Source organism: Nelumbo nucifera, chromosome 1, assembly GCF_055504915.1.
Source record: "Nelumbo nucifera cultivar China Antique chromosome 1, China Antique-T2T, whole genome shotgun sequence".
NCBI lineage: Eukaryota > Viridiplantae > Streptophyta > Magnoliopsida > Proteales > Nelumbonaceae > Nelumbo > Nelumbo nucifera.
The window spans coordinates 118925877-118945274 of record NC_142649.1 but is presented as its reverse complement, the minus strand read 5'-3'; the positions used below and the strand labels follow the sequence as shown (position 1 = coordinate 118945274).

At 41.7% G+C, this 19398-nt stretch overlaps 1 long non-coding RNA gene across 7 annotated transcripts; it reads left to right on the top strand.

The window, feature by feature from the left end:
* The first annotated feature begins 1388 nt into the window (after positions 1-1388).
* On the top strand, positions 1389-17947 carry LOC148803739 (uncharacterized). 7 transcript variants are annotated; one of them, XR_016080005.1, is made up of 6 exons: positions 1389-2690; positions 4272-4369; positions 4510-4552; positions 4637-4731; positions 16399-16522; positions 17250-17947. It is a non-coding gene; the product is annotated as an uncharacterized LOC148803739 (long non-coding RNA). The 7 variants fall into 7 exon arrangements; XR_016080006.1 differs by having other exon boundaries at positions 1395-2690; positions 16458-16522; XR_016080010.1 differs by lacking the exon at positions 16399-16522 and having other exon boundaries at positions 1401-2690; positions 4480-4552.
* The last annotated feature ends 1451 nt before the right edge of the window (positions 17948-19398 follow it).

Genomic DNA, 19398 nt, shown 5'->3' with positions numbered 1-19398 from the left:
TCACATGGAGGGATGGTTGAATTATATTTATTAATTAGTAAACTAATTATTTCTTTGTGGAAATAGACAACCAGCCAACTTGTTTCCAATGCATTGCATACCACCTATTTTTAGTAATCTATATATATAAAAGAATCAAACAAGTTGATTTGGTTGACATTTTTTTTTTACACCTTCAGGATGATAATATGATGATAATGTGTTTGTCCATTTAGGCTGTAAGTATCATCATCATCATAATCATTATATCATTATATCATGAGAACTAGCTATAGAGTCCCTTGTATGCCAATCACCACCTAACGATAATTTCCAAAAACAGCTAACCACTAGTCGACTACTACAATTAAATGCATATGACTTCATGCCTTCCTACTCAATTTTGTCAATTCCTTCGATATCTTGCTCGTCCGGCCGGTTTGAACGATTGATTTTCCAATTTCCTTTCAACGAAACAACCCGTGATTAATGCCGATTTTACGTCTTTACCACCCACCACTACCTTCTTAATGATAATTGGGTTTTTTGCCCGATGACATTGAGGTATTGTAGAGCCCCGATCATATTTCTGGATAGAATTACTAAGGGGGTATTCTGTAGTATGGATGAAAAATTGGTGAGTGTGGATTGGTTCACACCACACCCTGTGGTAGGGACCAATCCACACCACACCACAGTCCACGGCTGTTCTGAATTGTAGACAAACTATGTGAACTGAACTGGACCAGCCCACAACCACATTGGCATTCTGTAGTGTAGTGTAGACCAACCCACACCACACTTTTTTTATTCCATGTATCTTATGTACATGAAATGAATGATACACACAATTAATCATAAATATCTAATTTTCGTATTTTGTATGATAAATATTTTAAAAAATACATCAATGAATTAATATTAACCAACAAATATCAATTTTTTTATAAAACAATAGTAAAATAATTAAAAAATATATTAAATATTTAAAAAAAATATTATTTCATTAATAAAAACATTAAAAATATAAAAATTAAAAAAATAAGTAATTATTTTGTACAAGAAAACACCTTAACACCTAGTAACTGACAATATACTCGCGAAGTTATGGTGGCCAGTGATTAACCAAAATCCCATTAAACAAAAAAAAAAAAAAACAACAATAGACCCACCTACTTTTCTACACCATGTTCCAAGCACCCTTTTCATAAAAACAAAAACTGGTGTTTGGTTTAAAACATTGGCGTGTTAACATTTGATTCAGGAAATCTTTTCTTATCAGGGAGCATTGATAGAGTTGTCTGGCGGGGGGACAGGTGTCCTAAAGTACACATGTATAAATCCCATGCATGCATATAATAAATCAAATAACATATCCAATGGAACACTTGTCACAGACTGAATGGAAGTGTATGACAAGTGCAACAATATCCCCACCGACGACTTACACCCATTTTCATAAAACCAAATACACAAGCTCGAGACTCTTAAGGGTACTGACTTTCAGCCTGATAATTTTCAACATACAAAGGACATTGTTTAAGACCAGGAAAGTTCAGTATCAAGCAGCAGCCACAGCCTCTGGGGCAGTGGTCACAGTTGCAACCTTAGGGGGTGCAGCAGTACCGGTCTTAGCATCTTTGGCAGGTGTTGGCGTCGGAGGTGGAGAAGGCTTCATGTGAGGAGGCGGGTTGTGCTTGAGTTTCACAAGTATCTGGTGCACCCTTGAGAGATCAGTCGGTTTACCAGGCTTTGGCCCTTAGAATCACAACGATAGAAGGTTTCGATCCTTCTTCCCTCTCTTCTTCTCTATCGCCGGTACTTCATGTGGGATGAGCTATGCAATTCCCTCTCCTCTTCTCTTCTTCTCTATCGCCGGTACTTCGGTGGAGCATAGCATGGGAGACCTTTGGTGGAGCAGTGAAGAGCTTGGACAGACGAGAGTTTCAGTGGAAACCTTCAACAGTTTCAGTGGTGGAGACTTTCAGCAGAGGAGACCTTCACGTAAAGGCGAAACATATTAGCAAAGGCAAATTTGAATGTGGACAGGGCTAGTATACGAAATAGTGGGGGACCGGTCCGAGATGAACACACTATCGAACAACACCTAAAAAACAGGATAAGCCGACGGTTTTTTAAATCGCCGGTTCAGACATATTTAAGGCGACAGTTTTTCCTGACTCCGCCCGTATGAGTTTGAAATTTCAAAAACAGAAAATAGGGTGATGATTTATTTGGTCTAATATGACGGTTATTTGGGTTAATCCGGTCTAAGAAACTCAAGTTAAAAAATCAGTTTCACTATTTCCTTTTTCACCCTTTCTCCATTTCACAAAAGAGGGAGGAGATTTGCCGCCAAGCTGCTTCTCATATTGCCGTCTCCAGGAGACGATAGAGGATCTCTCTCCGTTCAAGTTGCAGCCCTAGTCAGTAGTGCAATTCTAGCCCCAAATCAGAACCCCATTAAGCCCTAACAAGTAAAAACACCACTACAAAGTTTACTTTCGGCTAACTACTCTTAGAAGCAACCAAAAATAAACGCTAAAGATGATTTACTGGGGTGGCCAATGTACAAAGTTATTCACGTTCTTTTTGGATTTGAAGCTTCATTTCTTTGTTGCTACTTTGGGGAGTTGAAGGTTTAATGAGTAGAGTGAGATCCAGTCGATGTTTCTTCTTGCTCCAAATCTCAAATAAGCCCTAACCAACTGGTAAGGCTTTTACTTTTCTTGGTTTTTCCCAATTTTTTGTTGCCATTCCTTTTTTTTTTTATGACTTATGATCTTACTTCGGATAGTTGACTTAGTTCTGTGGTCTTGTTTCTTTTGATTTTCTGTTTTGAAATTCAATAGGTTTATTTTGGTGGTTATTGCTTGATGAATTTATCTCTCGTTTAGTTGCTTCCAACTGCCAAAATTATATTAACTTACTTTTTCTTATCTTGATGACTTTTCTTCCCCTTGATTTTTGAGATATTTTCTTGCTAGGCTCTTTGAAGGTCAGCCTTCTTTTGGTATTCAATCTAGTCCGATGGAGGGCAAGAGGGAAAAAAATCCTCGTGATAAATATTCTAAACAGAAATAGAGAAAGCGCCTTCAAACAATTTGAGAAAAGGCCAAAGAATGAAATCACCTGCACGGTCTCTAGAAAGGCCACCTCCATCCACTCAGAAATTGACAGCAAACCACATCAAAAAGGACACCCATCCATAAGGGATTAATAAGACCTATAGAGAGCAAAGCTCTTGGACTTGCAAAATTATAAGTTTATTCTTAGAATTGGGATTATAAGCTTGGTAGTGTTCTCAAAATCGTTTTTTTTGTCATCATATCAAAGGATTAGGATCCAACCCATCCATGCTAATCCTTCAAATAGCAACATGTGGTAAGTTATGGAAGGCCTAGACCCCATTTGTGGGCCCTACAATTCCCCATAGACATGTCCATGGGCAAGAGATCTTTTGCACAAGAGATCATAATTTATATTTAAAAAGCAACATAGAAGCTTCAAATATGATTTTTGTTAAATTTAACTATTCTTTTGTAAGTTTACCATTTGGACCAAATTATAATATTGAGAGCTAAATTGGCAGAATAGAAGTCTATACCTAATAGGTTGCCTATAATAACCTGTATTCTGATCATTTGAATAAGAACTTCAAATTTCAGAATGGCACATTTACAGATTGCTGGACTATTAATTTTTTTTGTAATTTCTTTCATTTGTGCAGAAGAATGCATACAATAATTTCTTTAGTTTCTCTTCATGTTCTATTTTTTATTGGTTCAATTTTGTGGAAGCTCTTGATCTTCAACAAATTACTTGGCATGGTCGTTTGAGTTTTTCTCTTATATCTTTTCAAGAATCAGGAATCGAAGAAGAAGATACAATCAACAAAGGCCTTCTTGGTACAAAGAGATAGTCTATCTTACAAATAAGATGATGTGCTTTGAACCTAGATATGCTATTATGAACTTTAACTTTGTTTAGACTTATGGTTTGTTCAATATGAAGTGCCATGTTTTCTGATATTGTAAGTGGATGGTCGATGGATTGACTTGAGCTAGTTTTGTAGAACAAAGCTTCCTTTTACGTGCTTATGAAGGACAAAGTATTTTAACAAGAAAATATATCTAAAATCCCCTCCCATTTTGTGCTTTGCAGGTCCATAAGACTTGCAATGTATATGCTCTCATGTTTCATTCATGGAAGTGAAAAACAAAAACATTTTGTTTGTAAACCTTTTATTATTTTATGTATGATTTGTTTTGACCTTTCTTCTTATCTTGTAGGAAAGAAACAATTACTGGAAGATGATGCACAATTATATGGGTTCAAATGCAACATCAGTGGTGATACTTCCTATTTTCATTTTTGAGCCAATGATGAGGTTTGTCCTTCCCTTTTTTTGGAATGAATTCTTGATTTCTTGTGTTCTTTCACATCTCTAGTGCTATTGACTGCTTGAAACATCACATGTTTCAATAAGGTTTGTTATAGTTAATGGAATATTCCCACTTGCTAGATCAGGCAAATAAATGTGAAGATCCTTACATGCGGCTTGTGTATGATTGTAAGTTGTTTTCTATGATCCTAGATGTTTGTGAGACACACTAGTATTTTCTGGTATAAAATAGAGCTCTTTTACCAATTGCAGCATATGAATACATTGAAAAGTAGTACATGGTTAGTGCATGGTTTACTCTTCTGTCAGCTAGTTGTGGTACAACTCTCAATCATTGCAAAGCAAAGGTTAGTATACTTTCTCTTCCTTGCACATAAACTTCACACACACACACACACACACACACACACACACACATATATATATATATACATATATATATATATATATATATATATATATATATATATATATATATATATATATATATCGCCTAGAGAGTCTAAGAAATCTTCATCTTAATTTGAGTTGTTGGTTATGGTAAGAAAACTGGTTTTATTACTCTCTTTCCCAAGTTTATATATGGTATCCATTTATTAAAAAAACATTACGTTATTAAGATTTACCATTGAAAAAAAGAAAAAAGAGGATGCTTCATATTTGGCTTACAACTTTTGCTATATGTTGTGTAATGATGCCTTTATGCTTATGCCAGTTAGGTACAAGTGAAGAGTAGTCTTACTTGGGTTTGACTGAATTCAGATGTGTTGGGTAAGGGACAGAATTCATATGCATGCACTAGGGTTTGACTGAGCTCTGGTTTCAACCTTTGAGTAGTAGCCAAGCTAGGCTAGATTTGAGAATGGGTAAAAATCAACTTAACAAAGGCATGAACTTCTAGGCCTTTAACATCATTAGGTAGGTCAAATGTCAAGTGAAACATAAACAAACACTTCTATTGCCATTGTTGGTTAGTATAGAGTGTCCCTTACAGATGAAATTTATTTTGCAATTTGGTTGAATATGTTTACTTATTTGAGTAGTATATATTTTGTTAGGAGCTGCCTAGCTCAGGGTTCGTAGAGTGAACCGAGCTCTTGATGAGAGAGGGAAACTGAAAGGAAAACAGAGAGAGAACAGAGAGAGAGAGTTGTTTGAATGAAATGCTTGTCTTCTTTATTTCTTCCTCAGGTCTTTATAGCCCAGGTAAGTAGTTTGTTACAAGACTGTTACAGTTTGTTGGACTGTTATTCTGTTCTAACAGTTTGCCACTTGGATCTTGTTGACGTGGCTTCTCCCTTTTCTTGTAGACTTGGTATGTAGGCTGGCTGTTTCTGTGCATAGTTCTTAATTTGTCGCAGCTCTTGGTCTTAACAATACCCCTCCACCCCCGGTTAAGTTGGACCTTACCCTCAATGTCAATATGGGGAAACTAGTGTTGCAGTTGTATATAGGGTTCCCATGTTGCATCTTCTTCCGGCAGTTGTGACCAAACAACTAAAGCTTCTGGAACAATGTGGGAGCCTTTCTTGACCCGTCTAAAATTCATGATGCGCACCGGCTTTGTTTCTAGGTCCATATCACTTGAGAATTTGGAAAGATATGGTTGAGTTATGGCATCTGGTTTCAAGCATTTTTTGAGAACCGAGACATGGAAGACTGGATGCACTCTTGAATCTAGTGGGAGATCCAATCTGTATGTAAGAGGTCCAATTTTCTCCATGATCTTGAATGGTCCAAAGTAGCGAGGTGCCAGCTTGTTCCATCGCTGTTTTTGTACAGAAAGCAACTTATAGGGGAGCAATTTCAAGTAAACCATGTCACCCACCTGATAGTGTACTTCTCTATGGTTTTTATCATATGATTGTTTCATCCATTGTTGGGCCCGGAGCAGGTTCTGTTTGAGTTCTTGTAGAATGATGTCTCAATTCAGCAGGTGTTCTTCAAGTGAAGCTACTGTTGTAGAACCCTTCTCATAGGGAATCAGTGTGGGTGGGTCATGACCATATAATGCCCTAAAAGGGTTCATTCCTGCTGATATCTGATAGGTAGTGTTGTACCACAGCCCAGTGCAACCAGCTGAACCATTGTCTTGGTTTTGTTCCGGTGAAGCATCATAGATATGTTTCTAAGCAACGATTAACCACCTCTGTTTGTCCATCTGACTGTGGATGGTAGCTTATGGATTTGCTGAGTTGTACACCTTGGAGGCGAAAAAGTTCTTTCCAAAAGAGGCTGATAAAGACCGGATCTCTGTCGGAAACAATAGACTTTGGGAACCCATGAAGACGAGCTATTTCCCGCACAAAAGTGTTAGCTATTGTAGTTGCAGTAAATGGATGTGACAATGATAAGAAGTGGCTGTATTTTGTAAGGCGATCAACCACCACTAATATGACTGATTTACCGGCAGATGCCGGTAGGCCTGTTATAAAATCCATAGAAATATCTTCCCAAACTTGGCTGGGTACGTGTAATGGTTTTAACAGGCCAGCTGGGGATTGGGCCTCATACTTGCACTGTTGACACACCTGGCATGTAAATATGTATTTCCTTATGGATTTTAGCATACCCTTCCAATAAAATTGGGACGACACTCTTATATGTGCATAGACTCCTGAATGTCCACCCATCAGTGTCGTATGGAAGTAATTCATTAGCTGGTCCAAAAGAGCTGAGTCTGTGGGTAACACCATTTTACCTTTATAGTACAACATCAATCCTTGGATAGAATACCCCGGTTTGTCCTCAGGTTGTTGCAACAACTGTGCCTTTATTGCTTGGAGATCCTTATTGTTGTCTGCTTCCTCCCACAATTGGTCCCATAGTGCTGTAGTGGGTTGTTGGAACACATGCAATTGGAGTATGCTCTCCACTACATGTTTGGATTGACGTGGCAGTGCATCAGCAACTCTATTTGTTGCTCCCGGTTTGTATTCAATAGTGTAATCAAAGCCCATTAACTTTGAAACCCAACACTGTTGGTCTGGAGATAGGACCCATTATTCCAGTAGGAATTTCAGACTTTGGTGATCTGTCTTAATCACAAACTTACGGCCTAGCAGGTAGGAGCGCCAAAGCTGAACTGCCAATATCACTGCCATCAATTCCCGGTTGTAGACTGAAGAATGGTTTTGTGTGGTGGATAATGCCATACTGAAGAAGGCAAGGGGCTGACCATCTTGCATTAGTACTGCTCCTACGCCCAGTCTTGATGCATCACATTCAACTACAAGAAGGTTTGTTGAAATCCGGTAAAGCTAGAGCTGGTGGGGATGGCACCACTGCTCTTAAGGCTTCAAATGCTACTTGGGCTTTGTTCTTCCAGATGAAAGAGTCTTTCTTAAGAAGGGCTGTCAGTGGTGCTGCAATTATCCCATAGTTTTTAATGAAGCGTCGGTAGTACCCTGTGAGTCCTAGAAATGCCCAGAGTTCCTTGATGTTACATGGCGTTGGCCACTGTTGGATGGTAACTATCTTGTCTGGATTTGCTGAGGCCTTCCCATCTTCCACCACATGGCCCAAATAGTGTACACGGGTCTGCCCAAAAGCACACTTCAATTCTTTGGCATACAACTGATTTTGTGAGAGAATATCTAGAGTAATCTGCAAATCCACTAAATGTTGGGCCCATGTTGGGCTGTACACCAAAATGTCATAAAAAAAGACTAATATGAAACTAAAGGGATGAGAGATCCATCGTATGGACGCCCAAAGATTGCGGAATAAGGGGGCGAATTTCAAAAATTTTTCTCTCCCTTCAACTGGGAATCGCATTCCTATTTAGAAAATCATATTTTCAATGATCATTCTTGAACCATAAACTGAACCAGATCTGAACCAAAAGGAGTAGGAGAGGATTATACCTGATACGGAGAAACGGTATCCCCCAACGAAGGTGTTCACGCCCAAGGAAGGATCCAAAGACTGCTCCCACTGAAGATGGTGCAGTGCAGGATGGAGCAGAATCAGCAATGTTCTTCTCCAAGAACTCTGTCCTTCGCAAGAAACAACAGGATGGCATGTGAGCACAGCTTCCTATCAATTCTTCCTCCAAGAATTGATGTCAAGATCGAATCTTGACTTCTCCCACAACTGGAGATCGAACTGGCAAACAGGGTGGCAAGAACAGGGAGGCGGCAAGAAAGAATTTTGCAGGGTTGCTTAATTCTTTCTTCTGTGTTTCTCAACACTAAAGAGGATGTGAATCTGTGTCTAAGGCTGCCGCCCCCTCCTTCTTTTGTTAACCCAAAAGATCAGCTCCTAATCCAATTAGGAGCTGCTTATCCAAATCATATTTGGATCAGCCCTCTCTTTAGGTGATAAGGATAAACCCTTATCTTATCTGCAGATTAGATCAGCTTTCTCCTAATCTCATTAGGTGGTTTCTAGATCTGAATCACATTTAGATCTGGACTCTCTGAGTGGATAGGGTCAAGACCCTATCCTATCTGCTAATCCATCTTAGAATTCGTCCCATAATTAACTAATTAAATAGCCCAGTTCAAAATGGGCTTTAGGCCCATTAAGCTTATGTGCTCACTTAACCTTCCTAACTGCTGCCCAGTTGGGCTTCCTTGTATGGCGTGGGACCCAAGCATTGATCTACACATCAGCCACATGGGTTCGGCCCAGCCTTTGTTACAAGGCCTGGCCGAATACACTATTATGGACAGTGCGCCCCCTGAAACTCATCAAATGGGCTCTATGGGCCCAACACTTACCCTAAGTGGTCCCTGGGCCAAGCCACCTTGTAACACACAGGGACTGTGGGCAGATGCAAGATTAGCCCATCAAGTATTATCCTCAATGGTCTTACACTTAATCTCTCAGCCCATAACGATCATACAACTGCCATCCACTTGTAACAATCAAGATTGTAACACTATAAGTAGAGTAGAAAAGGAATAGGACATTGACTCTTTCAGCATTAAAACTCTCCCCCCCCCCTCTCTCTCTCTCTCTTTCCAAGAATTCAGGAGGTTGGCCCCTTGAAGAGCCCTGAGTTAGGCAGGTTCCTAACAATTTGGTATCAGAGCTAGCATGACCAACACAAGAAACACATCAGTAGACACCCGAGTGGATTAGATGGAGGTCGAGATCCATCGGATGTCTTCAGATCTCAAAGAAATGAAGGAAGGCTTCACTGCTCTCCTCCTTCAACTGGAGCAGGGGGCAATGAACATTGATAGAGGAAGCCATGAAGAGCGCAACAATGAAAACAGGGGCGACAACAAGAATAGCCAAAATCGACTTCCCCATCTTCTCAGGCGGCGACCCAACTCCCTGGATTCTCAGAGCCGAAAGGTATTTCGATTACCATGAAACACCGGGGCAAGAATGGGTAGCTCTGGCTTCTGCGCATCTTGAAGGGGAAGCCATCCTCTGGTTTCAATGGTACTGAAGGGGGCACCCTCGTCAAACCTGGGCGGACTTCACAGACACCATGACTGTCCGTTTTGGATCATCTGGGTTCGAAGATCTTGATGAAAATTTGGCAAAGCTGTGGCAGGTGGGATCAGTAAAGGAATACCAAATGGAGTTCGAAAGGCTGGCCGTGAGAGTCCAAGGGTGGACGGAGAAGGCGTTGGTGGGAAGCTTCGCCGGCGGCCTAAAAGAAGAACTACGACTGGAAGTGAAAGCGATGCAGCCCACTCCGGTCATCAATGCAGTAGCACTAGCAAGATTGTATGAGGACAAGTTCGGTTGAGCAAGAAAGGTGCAGCGACCATGGGGTCCAGGAGCAAGAAGGGAGCAAGAAAGGACGACAGCACCAGACAAGGAGGAAGGAGTACTAGGCCCAGGCCCACTAGTTCCTTTCAAACGGCTGACCTAGGCAGAGATGCAAGCCCGTAGAGACAAAGGTCTCTGTTACAATTGCGAAGAGAAATTTGGGCCGGACCATCGCTGCAAGAAACAACAAGCGTTTCTCCTCCAAACAGATGCCGAAGAGGAAGACGACATCACCAGTTGCGGAGAATCTAACCCAGGATGGGAAATACAATCCAATGGCACGCCTGAAATATCCTTACAAGCCCTTACGGGACTTGCGTCCCCTCAAACAATGAGAGTTGCTGGGCTGATTCTAGGACGCCAAGTGTCAATCCTCATAGACAGTGGCAGCTCCCTTAACTTCATAACTCAAGTCTTGGTGGATAAAATGGGACTTCCGGTTCAACCAACAACGGCCTTTACGGTTCATGTGGCCAACGGTAACAGCCTATCTTGCAATAGCATTTGCATGGACCTACCACTAAAGATTCAGAGTCATTAGTTTGCGGTGGACCTATATTCTCTCCATCTCAGTGGAGCAGACGTGGTGCTAGGCATTCAATGGTTAAGACAATTAGGACCCATGGTCTGTGACTAGGCCCGTCTCACCATGGACTTCACATCAGGAAACTCTACAGTCCATCTACAAGGGCAAACATGCAAGGGCCCAAGGCCCATCAGTCTTGCAACACTGACAAAGCAAAGAGGAGATCCAGATCAGCCCATATTCATGCACATGGACTCAAATTGGACCAGGCCATCCTTAGCTAACAGCAGCCCAGATGGGCCTAGAGACTTCCAAAGCCGCCTACAACAACTCCTTCAGCACTATGGCAACGTGTTCAAAGAACCCCAAGGACTGCCACCACGCCGGGAGCATGACCACCACATTCCCCTCATGCCGGGATCAGCCTCGACCAATGTACGACCTTACCGATACCCTTACTTTCAAAAATCTGAAATCGAGAAGCAAGTTCAAGATATGCTTAAGCAAGGGATAATACAGCCCAGTCACAGCCCATTCTCTTCACCGGTACTATTAGTCAAGAAAAAAGATGGGACGTGGCGGTTCTGTATTGATTACAGAGCCCTTAACAACATCACCATTAAAGACCGATTTTCGATACCAGTCATTGATGAGCTGCTTGATGAACTCAATCAAACCACCATATTCTCAAAACTGGATTTACAAGCTGGGTATCATCAAATAAGGGTACATAAGGAGGATGTTCACAAAACAACTTTCAGGACACATGATGGCCACTATGAGTTCTGGGTCATGCCATTTGGGCTGACCAATGCTCCAGCCACAGTTCAAACATTGATGAATGACATATTCCGGCCATATTTATGTAAGTTCATCCTTGTTTTCTTTGATGACATATTGGTCTATAGCCCCAATTGGGAGGAACATCTGAACCATCTACAGGTCACCCTTGCAACACTTGAGGCCCACCAGCTGTTCGCTAAAGAGTCCAAGTGCTCCTTTGGACAAAACCAAGTTCACTACTTAGGACATGTTGTAGAAAAGGGGACTGTAGTGGCTGACCCAAATAAAATCTCCAGTATACTGGGCTGGCCGCAACCCAAATGTGTGCAAGAATTGAGGGCCTTCTTGGGCCTGTCCGGGTACTATCGCCACTTCATCAAAAACTATGGCCTAATAGCTACCCCATTGACCTAATTTCTGAAACAAGACGCTTTTAACTGGTCAACCCAGGCCCAACAAGCTTTTGAGCAATTGAAACAGGCAGTTGCGAGCCCTCCAACATTAGCACTACCCGATTTCACAAAAGATTTCATCATTGAGTGTGATGCCTCCGGTCAAGGCATTGGGGCTGTTCTCATGCAAGAAGGGCAACCACTAGCCTTTTTCAGCAAGGCCTTAACATCATAAAAGTGGGCCAAATCAGTTTATGAACGAGAATTAATAGCAATAGTCTTAGCAGTCCAACGTTAGCGATCCTACTTGATCGGTACACGGTTCACAATTCGGACCGACCATCAAAGTCTGAAGTTCTTATTGGATCAATCAGTTCTATCCCCGGAACAGCAACGCTGGATATCCAAACTACTGGGGTATGACTACAGAATTGAATACAAAGTAGGGTCTGCTAACCGAGTGGCGGACGCCCTCTCACGGCACCCACAGTCATTTCAATTACTAGTATCTTCCCCAACTTCTCCACTCCTGGATCTACTGCGAAAAAAAGCCCAATTCCATAAGGAGTTGCAGCAGTTGAAGGCCCAAGTATTGGCAAATCCCTCACTGCACCCCGGGTACACAATTAAGAATGATCTACTCTTCTTCAAGGGACGCCTGGAAATCCCGGCAGCCTCTGCTCATCTCAGGAAGCTCCTGGAATTATTCCATGCCTCACCCACAGGTGGCCACTCCGGCATCCTACGAACACAAAAGCGCATCGCCACACAATTTCATTGGAAAGGCATGCGTACATCTATCCAGAACTTCATAGCCGGGTGTGCAGTATGCCAACAAAACAAGTCAGCCACTACAACACCAGCAGGCCTCTTGCAACCACTCACAATATCAACCCAAGTCTGGGATGATATATCAATGGATTTCATCATGGGATTGCCCGTTTCTACCGGCAAAACAGTTATCCTTGTGGTAGTAGATAGACTGACGAAATACAGTCATTTCCTACCTCTATCACACCCATTTACAGCAGCCACAGTTGCTGAATTATTCCTCCGGGAAATTGTGCGCCTACATGGGCTCCCCAGCTCAATTGTATCAGACAGGGACCCTATCTTTATGAGCCGTTTCTGGGCTGAGCTCTTCTGCCTACACGGGGTTAAACTGTTCAAGTCAACTAGCTATCACCCCCAATCTGATGGACAGACAGAGGCGGTTAACAAGAGTCTCGAAACATATCTGAGATGCTTCGCAGGAGATCGACCAAGACAATGGATGAAGTGGATCCACTGGGCCGAATGGTGGTACAACACCACTTTCCATAGCGCCGCGGGGATGACTCCCTTCAGAGCTTTATATGGTCGGGACCTACCCCCTCTACTTCCTTATGAAAAAGGAACCACCACAGGAGCGGCCATTGAAGAACAGCTAATGCAACGAGATGAGGTGCTAAGGGAACTGAGACATCATCTCTTACAGGCACAGCAATGGATGAAGCACACCTATGATAAACACCACAAGAATGTCCAATATGAAGTAGGTGATTGGGTATTTCTCAAATTACAACCTTTTAGGCAGACTTCAGTTGCAAGCCGACAGTGGAACAAACTCAGCCCGCGCTATTTTGGCCCATTTAAAATCCTGGAGAGAATAGGATCAGTGGCCCACAAACTAGACCTTCCGGCAACATCCAAACTGCACCCTGTATTCCATATCTCCTTACTAAAGAAAGGGCCGAAGTCAGGAGTCATTACAAGTACGACCCTTCCCATATTTTCAGAAGAAGGACAAGTGCAGACTGAGCCAGCCTGCATCATTGATTTCAGATGGGTGCGCCGGGGTGGCAGAGTCATACCAGAAGCATTAGTTGTTTGGTCTAACCTTCCGGAAGAGGATGCAACCTGGGAATCCTACTTAGATCTGCAATCAAATTTTCCTACATTAGACCTTGAGGGCAAGGTCGCTCTAAAGGAAGGGGGTATTGTCAAGACTGTTGGAAAAGACCAACAAAAGGCAGTTAATCAGTTTTACAAGAGGAGGCCACATCAGCACAACTAACCATCCACTTGTAACAACTGTCATCCAATTGTAACAACTGCCATCCACTTGTAATAACTGTAACAATCAAGATTGTAACACTATAAGTAGTAGAGCAGAAAAGGAATAGGACATTGACTCTTTCAGCATTAAAACTCTCCCTCCCTCTCTCTCTCTCCTTCCAAGAATTCAGGAGGTTGGCCCCTCGAGCCCTGAGTTAGGCAGGTTCCTAACAAAATTCTTGCAGTCTTGAGTTCATCCAAGAGGTCATCTATTACATAAATTGGAAAACGGTCCTTAACTGTAATATTATTAAGTACCCGATAATCCACACAAAATCGCCACATCCCATCTTTCTTTTTGACAAGAAGAACGGGTGAAGAAAATGGGTTGTGGCTGGGTTGAATAAAATTTTTATCCAACAGTTCTTGAACCTGCTTTTCAATTTCTTGTTTTTAAAAATATGGATAACAATAAGGCCTTACATCGGTAGGAGACGCATCCAACAGTAGTGGGATTCTGTGGTCATGATTCCTTGTTGGAGATAGGTTCGTTGGCTCCTTGAAGACTGCAGCATATTGTTGGAGAATGTTGCAGAGCTATTGTTTGTAATCAGCTTGGGTTGACGTATCCTGGGCCTAGGATAACGTTGGGCCTGTATGATTTGATCCCTAGATAATGAGCTGATTTGGGTTACGTGCTTCTTGTAACATGAATGCCAAGCTTACTGGGCTGGCTCGGCTAACTGAGTGACCTTGCAAATGTACTCTAGTTCCTTTTATCATAAAATCCATAGACAAACGGGCCCAATCGCATAGAACAGGCCCAAGTTGCTGCAACCAATGAATTCCCAATACAATGTCAGCCCCGCTTAACTCCAGTGGGTAAAGATCAACCAGAAATTGTTGATCTTGGATGCATAACCCAATGCCTATGCAAATTCCATCGCATTGGAGCGAGGTCCCATTTGCCACATGGACCTTCAATGAGGCTGTGGGCTGAACTGGTAATCCCAATCGTCTGGCTAGCACATTGGTTACAAAGTTTAGAGTGCTACCACTGTCAATCAGGATGTACACTTGGCGGCCCCTAACTAGACCCGTCACCCTCATGGTTTGGGGTGACGAAAACCCCGCTAGGGCCTGTAGTTAGATTTCTGGTTGTATGGTTTTCAGCCTAGTGTTCGTCAGTCGACAATCCTTTTTCCAGTTGCTAATCTTCTTCTTCCTCCTCAATCTGTAATAAAAAAGCTTGTTGAGATTTGCATCTATGGTTGGGGCCAAACTTTTCTTTGCAACTGTAGCAAAGACCTTTGTCTCGGCGACTTTGCATCTCTGCCTACATTAATTTCTTGAATGGAATAACGGGGCTCGGGCCTAAGTGGCATGGTGATTTGCCTAAAATGTTGCCTTCTTTATTGAGTCCCCTCCCTTCCAGCCTGGGTGCCGTAAATGATTTGTTCACCTGCTACCATGGCCGGTTTAGACGTTGGGCTCGAGCTATCTTTTCTTCTTGGGTGCGGACTAGGACTGCCGCGGCCATTACAGTTTATGGGTGTATTGCCTTGACCTTCAATCGAATTTCTTCCTTGAGTCCTCCCACAAAACCTCTGACCAGAGCCTTCTCCGGCCACCCTTGGACTCTTAATGAGAGACGTTCAAACTCCAACTGGTAGTCACAAACACTTCCTATTTGTATTATCTTCGCAAGACTCGTCAAAATCTTCATAACCGGAAGCCCCGAATCGGACACACAAGGCTTTAGCGAAGTCGAGCCATGAAATATGGGGGTGCCCTCGGCGATACCACTAATACCAGAGGATCGCATCTCCACTGCCAATGCCACCCTATCTAGTCTGGACGTTTCATTGTATTCAAATAATCTTTCCGCCCTGTATATCCACGGGATGGAGTCTCCGCCTGAGAATACTGGGAAGCTCAGTTTGGTGTTCCTTTCCAAAGTGGAGCTGCTTCTTCGGTTACTTCCTTGGCTAACCCAATCCTGGTCGACTTTCCTATCTTCAACCGGCGGGTTCTGTTCCAGTCTTTGCAAAATCTCCGTTAGTGTATCCTTGATACCTCGCATCTCGCCTGAGACTCGGTGGAGCTCGACTTCCACCTGATCAACTCGTGCCTCCATGGCTGTAGATCGTGCATTGGTCATGCTCTGATACCAATATGTTAGGAGCTGCCTAACTCAGGGTTCGTTGAGTGAACCGAGCTCTTGATGAGAGAGGGAAACTAAAGGGAAAATAGAGAGAGAACAGAGAGAGAGAGTTGTTCGAATGAAATGCTTGTCTTCTTTATTTCTTCCTTAGGTCTTTATAGCCCAGGTAAGTGGTTTGTTACAAGATTGTTACAGTTTGTTGGACTGTTATTCTGTTCTAACAGTTTGCCACTTGGATCTTGCTGATGTGGCTTCTCCCTTTTCTTGTAGACTTGGTATGTAGGATGGTTGTTTCTGTGCACAGTTCTTAATTTGTCGCAGCTCTTGGTCTTAACATATTTAGTGAGCCTACATTCTTTCTACGGTCTTTTTCTTGTAGGCTCTCTTGGATAGAAATGGAGATTAGAGTCACTGATGTAGCTCTTCTTTCTCTGACAGAAACTTTTTGCTAAGAAGCAAAGGTTTGGTATTTGTAGAAACACATTGAGAATATATACTGCAAGGTTAGCTCAAAGATATGGTATTACTTTTTATAACAAACTTGGTATGATTTAGGATAATTTGTCACAATGGTGACTAGTTTTTAGTTTGTTGGTATGTAGTCTCCACTTAAATTATCTTGAATTATGAGGTCTTGAGAATCTTGTTTTCTAGCACTTTCTTATTTGTACTATTTCCTTTTTTTTTTGACATATATATGCTTCATGTGGTATTTCTTGTACAGTGTGATTACTTATGGAATACCTTAAAATTAAGTGAGACTGGTGTAGGATTAGAACTGTGTCAACTAATACTGGTTTTTTTCCTTAGTCAATGACCTCATTTGAAAATGCATTTTCTACAAGGCATAAATCAGCCCAACCTCTATCAACACTAAATAGTTGGGGTGGTTAAAACAAATTAAACTTGCTCAAAATCGAGAACAATCATCCTTTGCATTTCTCTAGACAGCTGAGGCCTTGGAGATGATAAGGAGTTTATTTTTCATGCTAAAAAATAATTTAATAAGCATTTAACTATTGTTCTAATATAAGTGTTTTCAATTCAGCCATGATTAATACCTTTCCATGGATGTGATAAGGAGTTTATTTTTCATGCTAAAAAATAATTTAATAAGCATTTAACTATTGTTCTAATATAAGTGTTTTCAATTCAGCCATGATTAATACCTTTCCATGGATGTTTTATATTGTCTTCTAATTTAATATTTTTTTTGGCTTTTTATTTCAGCAAAACTACACAGTTTTGAGTGAGATGTTTCTTCAAATTTCAATGGTAGACCCAAATGCACAAAAAGCAAGCCTGGTGATTTTCAGAAGGCTATAGAGGAGAGATTTTTAGCAAAAATTGGTTGTATGGAAGTGTCTAGAAGGGATATGAATACCATGGCTAGACAGTCTCATCTTATCATCATTCTATTCCTAACAAGTTCAATAGGCTATTGATTCAAATGATGATAAAAAATACTACTCTTTAGACCATGACTCACAAATAGAGAAACATCTGCTTTAGATTCAATGAATCCATGAGCAACAAGGAAGTCTCAGAAGCGTGTAAGCCATGCACGTAGGGTTTGATGAAGCCCATATAAGGAGTGGTGCAGTTTACACATGTGATTTTGAAAGAGGGATGCTCAAATCCAAGCGGTTGGGGCATGTAAACCTCCTTAGAGAGTTGTCCAAGGAAGAAAGCATTACTAACGTCCAGTTGGTGAGTGACCTAAGAAGAAGAAATAGCAATGGAGAGAATCAGTCAAAGTCAAGTCCCTCTTGTTGATGATAGCCTTTTGTCACGGGGTTAGTTGTCAAGATCCCATACAGCACTCAATTGTGTTGAGAAAAGCTTACAAACAAAGCAACAAACAACGAAAGTAACGATGTTGGCACACGAATTAGTCAAAAAGCACTTTATATTGCAATTGAAATTGTAAACGCAAGAATACAAGTTTGTGTCGAGGGAACCTCGTGCTTAACCTTTGCACGGTCTTGGCACCACTCAACTACCTATCTCCCTTCAAAGAAAAAAGAAATACTTAAGTTTTGGGGGGAGCGACAAAAGGATATATCATAGGTGTTAAAAAATCATACTGATAATTACAATAATACCATTGACATTTCCCCATACAAAATATATGTATAACCCCACCCAAGATACAAACAATGATACTCGATTGGCATTCTGTAGGCACAACGAATGGAACTTCATGGCGTAGTGAAGAGTTCACTTGTGACACTTTGTTGACAAGATGACCTTTGAAGCACTCCACTGACCTGTCAGCCTTGTGCTTCACCTTGTAGACCCAGCAACAACTTACAATGTTCTTGCCATCCGGCAGGGGACAAGAGTCGAGTGTGATTTTGTAATAGAGCATTGAATTAGTATGCATTGATAAACGCCAACAGGGACCACGGGCTGCCTATGTGTAGGAGGTAGGTTCTTTATTGCCCAAGGTGGCGACCATAATGTACTTGGGGTTGGGCTGGAAAAATGTTAGATTTGGATCTGTTTTGCATGGAGTGACACGGTGGTGGCGCAGCAGCTGATGGATCCATAGAGGAAATGAGAGAGGAATCAACATTAGTAGTGGGGTAGGCCAATGGGGAGAGCTAGTCATCATCAGTGACTACAACAAAATGATGCACATTATCTTGTAAAGGGGAGGAAATGCCATCAGTAGACAAATGGGAACTACAAGGGGAGTGCACACTTGTTGGCTCAAAGGCCCACATGGAAATATCATCGACGGTGGACCAAGTAGAGAAGGTGATGAGGCAGACATAGAGGGTTGAGATGCCATTGTAGGGTAAGAGAAGGATTCCTCGTTGAAAATCACAACACATGAGATGTAAATCCAACTAGTAGATACTTGGAGAGAACAGTAACCCTTGTGAGTTGTGAGATAGGCTATACCTAATGAATGTATAAAGAGAGGTCCTATAATCAAACTTCACCTTGTTGAGTCGTTGTATGGACGAAGATTAGGGTTACAATCACAACCAAATACATTCAGAGTGGTATAATTGGGGGACACCCAAATAACACCTCAAATGGTGATTGGTGGCCAAGGATGGGAGTTGGCAAACGATTGATTAAATAAACAAACGTGGCAAACACTTCATTCCAGAATTTCCATTGGAAGGCGTGCATGATCCAGGAGAGAAAGGCACATATCAACTACATGATGATGATGTTTACGCTCAGCTACCCCATTTTGAACGTGCATGTGGGGGCAGATGAAACAGTGCACGATACGATACCCACTAATTGTAAGATTTCAAGTTTTTTTGAATAAACCACCTTCACCAGTTTGTAAGATCTTAATAGGTCTACCCAAGAGCTTCTCAACCATAGTGCGAAAATGGATAAACAAACTCAATAT